Source organism: Pelodiscus sinensis, chromosome 5 (assembly GCF_052426305.1).
Source record: "Pelodiscus sinensis isolate ZL-2025 chromosome 5, ASM5242630v1, whole genome shotgun sequence".
NCBI classification, from domain to species: domain Eukaryota; kingdom Metazoa; phylum Chordata; order Testudines; family Trionychidae; genus Pelodiscus; species Pelodiscus sinensis.
The window spans coordinates 15,149,014-15,155,489 of NC_143056.1; positions in this window are offsets into that span (position 1 = coordinate 15,149,014).

The following is a 6,476-nucleotide window of genomic DNA, read 5'->3' on the forward strand; positions in this document are numbered from 1 at the left end:
CAGCTGCTGAGGTAGGTGTACTAGAAAGCAAGGGAGGCCCAAATATCGCTCTGGTGGGGCACAGAAGACATGTTGTTTCTACAGAGAGCTGTACACAATCCTCGGTGATGATCCCACCTCCACTATCGAGAGCCTGCTGGATAATTCAGCAGAGTGAACCTCAAGGATTAAGTGGTGGCTGAAGCAATGAAACAAAACCTCTTTTCAACTTCACAGGGGCTAGATGTTCCAAGCACTCCAGTTTTGGCACTCCTGATGTAGGGGAGATGAAGTATTCATTGTGTTTTGGTGCTACATGAGGACATGATACTGCTTTAAAAGAGAGTGGAAGAAGGAGAAGAGATAAAAATAATCACTGGCTTATTGTTTCTATAGCTTCTGTAGATGTGTCTTTGAAGGTCTCCTGCACGCTGGCTCTGTTTGATAAATAGACAAACCAGGAGTAAGGAAAACATGTTTACGGAAGTGCTGCAATTGTCTGATAAGCTGATTGCAAGCAGCTAGCGTGGAGAGAAACAATCAATGAAAAACTGAGACTGAACAGCCAGGGAAGGAAACAGGCAGGAGCGGTTGATACAACTGCTTGAGGACCAAACTGACATGCTCAGGTCCCTGATTGAGTTCATGCTCACCACCCCCTGCAGCCCACAGAAAACTGCCTTCCATACCCTCCCCAAATTTCCCTCTGCCACATTCCTCACATATTCCCAGGGCATCATGGTGCTCATGCACTCCACCCTTAAGTACATGTTTTACAGTGACAGCTTGGACAGACACCCAACTGTGAGAGCCTTTTTTTCAAAATGTGCTGCTCATGGGTATGTCTCTTGTAGGAAATAGTAATGTTTGTAAACCTCTTTAATAAAATGTCACTAATAGAGAAAATGAATCTTTATTTATGTTCTAGACATGGTGATTGCTGCTGAAATTCTTAGACGGAGACAATTAGTACATTTGAAGACTACAGTTAATACTCATACCACAGTCATATTAAAAGGGTCATTCAACAGTTCTAGAAAACAATGCCTGGCTCAATGCATTATAAAAAGACACATCACTGGAGCTCATTGTCAAAATGTTTCTTCAAAGCTTTCCTGATTTCTAGCCCCCCATTGAGTCCCTCTAACAGACTAGGTATCTGGTTCCTCAAAAGCAGCCGCCAGGTGATCCCCCTTAATATTCTACCCTTACAGAAACTTTTCCCTTTCTGCAAAATACAGCAGGTTGCCATGGTCATGGGAATATTTTCTTCATTGAGGCCCAACCTGCCCAAATAGCAGCACCAGAAACTCTTTAATCTGCCCAAGTCACATTCATTGGTCATGCTGTACCCGCTGAGCCTGTTCTTGGAGCACTCCTTGCTATAGTCAAAGTTTCTAGTTTAAGGCTTCATGAACCAGGCTGAGTAGGCTGGGTCTTCTATGATCACAACGGGCATTTCCATATCCCCTTGGAATCTTCTGATCTGGAAAGAAGGTCCTTGCTTGCAGCTTTCCATATAAACCAGGGCTCCTGGAGATGTGTGCATCATGAACCTTCCCTTACCACTCCATGTTGATGTCAATGAAATTACTCTCTATTCCACCAGTGCTTGCAATACCATAAAGAACTAGCCCTTTCGGTTTATATATTCTATCACAAGGTGGTCTGGGATCAAAATGAGAATATGCATGCCACCTATCACCCCACTACAGTTTGAAAATCCCATTGCCATAAAGTCATCCACTATTTTCTGCACACTGACCGTCCTTCATAGCAGGAAATAATTAACAGCCCTGCACACTGGCAATACTGCCACCCCTATGGCGGGCTTCCCTCCACCAAACTCATTCACAACTTATCAGTAGAAGTCTAGAGTTGCCGGCTTCCATACAGTAATCATCACTTGCTTCTCTACCACGAGGGCAGCTTCCAAAGTTTCAGAAAGGTGGCTTTGCGCATCCAAAAATTCTGCAGCAACTGCTTGTCATTCCATACCTGCATCATAATGTGATCCCACCATTCAGTGCTTGTTTCCTGAGCCTGGAAGTGTTGGTCCACTATATGTACACTGCTCTGTGAATGCAACAGCAGTCTTGAATTGTTTCTTCCCATGGCGGACAGCAGGTCTGACACAACAGTATCAGCAGATTTGCAGCTCATGAAATACATACAAAATGAGGAGGACTAATTTAGCTATAACCACTCAAGAGAGAGCTCTTGGAGTCATTGTGGAGAGTTCTCTGAATACATTCACTCAATGTGCAGTGGCAGTCAAAAAGGCAAACAGAATGTTAGGAATCATTAAAAAGGGATAGAGAATAAGACAGAGAACATCTTATTGCCTCTATATCAGGGGTTTCCAAACTTTTTGACATGGGGACCAGTAAATCCATTCACGAGCTTTTGGAGGACTGGTAACATTCATTTGCATATTTGCATATTCAATAAGCAAATGATGAATATTCAAATAAGTTGTTTCTGGTCCTCCCAAAGCTCCCAGTGCCAGTGTTAGCAAAGTTTTTGATACAGTCACCCACAATATTCTTGCCAGCAAGTTAAGTGAATATGGATTGGATAAATGGACTGTAAGATGGATAGAAAGCATGCTAGATCAGAGTTTCCCAAACTTTGTACTTTAGTTGGAACCCGTTTTTTTTCAGTACTGTCTTTTGCAGACCCAAAATATAAACACATATAAAAAAAAATGAAAAATGAATAAATTTTCAGTGTTTCACCCAGCTGCATCCTCCACCCAGCCTGGGTCAGGGCTTGGGGGACCCGGCGCCACATGAGCACTTCAGGAGGCGGGAGCAGGAGCAGATTGGGGGTAGGGTATCTGGCTAAGAGGGAGGGTGCAAGGAAGGGTAGGGTTGCCAGGTGTCCAGTTTTGTACTGGACAGTCCGGCATTTGAAGGTTTTGTCTGGGAAAGAAATTGAGAAATTACCAGACATATAAAATGCCTGGTATTTTCTAATTAGGTACGTTTTATTATAATTAGATGTATTAGTCCTTAGCTGCCTGGCTGATAGATGTGCTCACGCTGTCTGTGTGTGTCTACCTGCCAGGCAGTTCGCAACTACTCCAGGGAGGGTATGTGGGGGGGAGGGGGAAAAATGGAATCCCCAACCAGACTCACTCGTCTGCCAGGGTCTGCAGGGTCTGCATGTGCCCAGGTCAGTCCTGCTCCCCCCCACCTTTCTCTTCCCGATCTCCCCAGTCCAGCCCTGCTGCCCCCATCCAGCCCTACTTCCAGCAGCCGGTTCCCCCTCGCCACCCACCAATCTCCCCTAGTCAGCCCTGCTCCCCTGACGACCCCCCACCACCAGCCCTGCTGCCACCGTCCAGCCCTGCTTCTGGCAGCTGATTCTCCCGTCCTCCTTCTCCTGATCTCCCCCGGCCAGCTCCCCCTTCCCCTCCCCCCGTGCAGCCCTGGTTCCACCACCTGCCGTCTCCGATCTCCGCCGCCAGACAGCCCCGCTACCCCCAACCCTGGGAAACGCTGCTCTATATAAATCCATGGTATGCCCAAATCTTGAATGCTGCGTACAGATGTGGTCGCCTCATCTCAGAAAAGATATATTGGCATTGGGAAAGGTTCAGACAAGGGCAATAAACTAATTAGGGGTTTGGAACAAGAGCCATATGAAGAGAGATTAAAAAGATTGGGATTTTTCAGTTTAGAAAGGAGGAGATTAAGTGGGTATATGATAGAGGTCTATTAAATCAGTGAACTTGTGGAACTCCTTGCTAGAGGATGTTGTCAAGACCAGGAATTTAATAGAGTTTATAAAAGAACTAGATAAATCCGTGGAGGTTAGGTCCATCAATACTTATTAGCCAGGATAGGTAGGAATGATGTCCCTAGCCTCTGTTTGTCAGAGGCTGAGAAGGGATGACAGGAGAGGGATCACTTGAGGATTACCTTTTCTGCTCATTCTTTCTGGGTCATCTGGCATTGGCCAATGTCAGAAGACAGGATACTGGGATAGATGGATCTTTGGTCTGACCCAGTATGGCCTTTCTTATGGGCTAAATACTGCAGGAACAGCCATGATGTATTTAAAACAGTCATCACAAGAGTGGAGAGCAGTGTGGAATCCATGCTCTCCAGCAGAGAAGGCAGGTGGACAGTTTACTGGGATTGCTGAATAACGCACTAAATGTACTTTGAAGCAAATGAAAGAAATCTGATGAAGTTCAACAAGGACAAGTCCAGAGTCCTCCACTTGGGATGGAAGAATCCCAAGCACTGTTAAAGACTGGGGACTGACTGGCTAAGTAGCAGTTCAGCAGAAAAGGACCTGGGAATGACAATAGATGAGAAGCTGGATATGAGTCAGTATGCACTTGTAGCCAAGAAGGCTAATGGCATATTTGGATGCATTAGGAGGAGCATTTCCAGCAGATCTAAATAAGTTATTATTCCCCTTTATTCGGCATTAGTGAGTCCACATCTGGAGTATTGCATCCAGTTCTGGACCCCACATTATAGAAAGGATATGGATGCATTGGAAAGGGTCCAGCGGAGGACAACCAAAATGATTAGGGGCACATGACCTGCGAGGAGAGGCTAAGGGATTTGGGCTTATTTAGTCTGCAGCAGAAAAGAGTGAGGGGGGATTTGATAGCAGCCTTCAACTTTCTGAAGGGAGGTTCCAAAGATGATGGAGAGAGGCTGTTCTCAGTAGTGGTAGATGGTAGAACAAGGATCTCAAGTTACAGTGGGGGAGGTTCAGGTTGGATATTGGGGAAAACTATTTCACTGGGAGGATGGTGAAGCACTGGAATGGGTTACCTAGGGAGGTGGTTGGATCTCCATCCCTAGAGGTTTAAGTCCTGGCCTGACAAAGTCCTGGCTGGGATGATTTAATTAGGGTTGGTCCTGCTTTGGGCAGGGGGTTGGACTCACTGACCTCCTGAGAGTTCTTCCAGCCCTAGGATTCTATGAATGCTGAGATGGAGAAAACTGCATCATGGGATGCTGCGCCTGACCCCATGAGGCACAGATCCATCCTCAAAACACCCAGAAGCAGAAGGGCTAGTTGCACAGTGGAATAGCTGTCCACGGCATGCTGCTCTCTGTCAATGCACCTTGCCTTCATTAAGAGCATTGTGTGGGCATGCAAAAGCAGTTTAATGACAGCCGCGCGTGATCCTTGACATCACTTTGTAGTGTAGACACAGCAGTATTGACATGTTATCTGTTAGGGGATTAACTAAACCCCAGAACTTAACAGAGTCAGGTGGAATCTGGAAGGACGGGGTGGAAATGTGCCTACCCAACTGGGAGCTCCAGGTTGAGGCTCTGGTTTCAAGGCTAGATAGGCAGACTATGGGCTCCCCGTGCTCAAGAAGAGTATGGATAGGAAGCCTACACCTGGGGGGGATGCATGGAAGATCCAAATTTAGGAACTTTGATCAGTGATTATCCAGACCCGGGAATGTCTTAGCATATGAGATTCATTGGTCAGATCCCATTATATTAGAATGTTGTCCATTGAGAGAGCTGGATGGGATCAGTGTGTGACACCTTGTACAGCTAGGCAAGGGATAAGACCCACATCCAGAATCTTTATTCTAGGTGGCTGTGTCTACACTGGGCCACTTATTCCGGAAAAGCAGCCACTTTTCCGGAATAAGCTGCGAGCGGTCTACACTGGCCCCTTGAATTTCCGGAAAAGCACTGACGATCTACTGTAAAATTGTCAGTGTTTTTCCGGAAAAACTATGCTGCTCCTGCTCGGGCAAAAGTCCTTTTTCCGGAAAACTGTTCCGGAAAAGGGCCAGTGTAGACAGCCCAGTAGTCTTTTCCGGAAAAAAGCCCCGATCACGAAAATAACAATCGGGGCTTTTTTCCGGAAAAGCGTGTCTACATTGGCCACGGACGCTTTTACGGAAAAAAGGCTTTTCCAGAAAAGCATCCTGCCAATGTACACACTCTTTTTCCAGAAATACTTATAACGGAAAACTGTTCCGTTTTAAGCATTTCCGGAAAAGGGTGCCAGTGTAGACGTAGCCGGTATGTTGTGTGAAAGGGCGCTTTATCAAGCTGCTGCTATGCTCACCCATGAGTAAGTGAGTAGAAATGGAATAGAGAGTGGGCAGGCAAAGACCGTCAGTAAGATCAGAAAAGTTGGCAACTATTGGAAAGGGGAACGGGAAAACACTCTACTCCTAATCTGAAGCGAGCCAGCAAAGAGAAGTGAGCCAGTGAAAAGGGAAATAATCTGCACATGACAGTGCTACAACAAATATTTACTCTGAGAATGTGGGGAGGGAAAGGGAAAGCATTGTGTTCAGCACCCCTTGAAGACAAAGGGTTTCCTTCAATTGACTGCGATGTGTGCTGGATCAGCCTCTCAGAATACCTTTCAGGGCACATTTATTCATCAATACTGTTTTCCTAACTGCTAAACTGGAAAGCCAGTGCGGACACCATGCCTATCTCAATTCTAACTGGAACAGTCCGAGTTCATTATTTTGGGTGCATGTA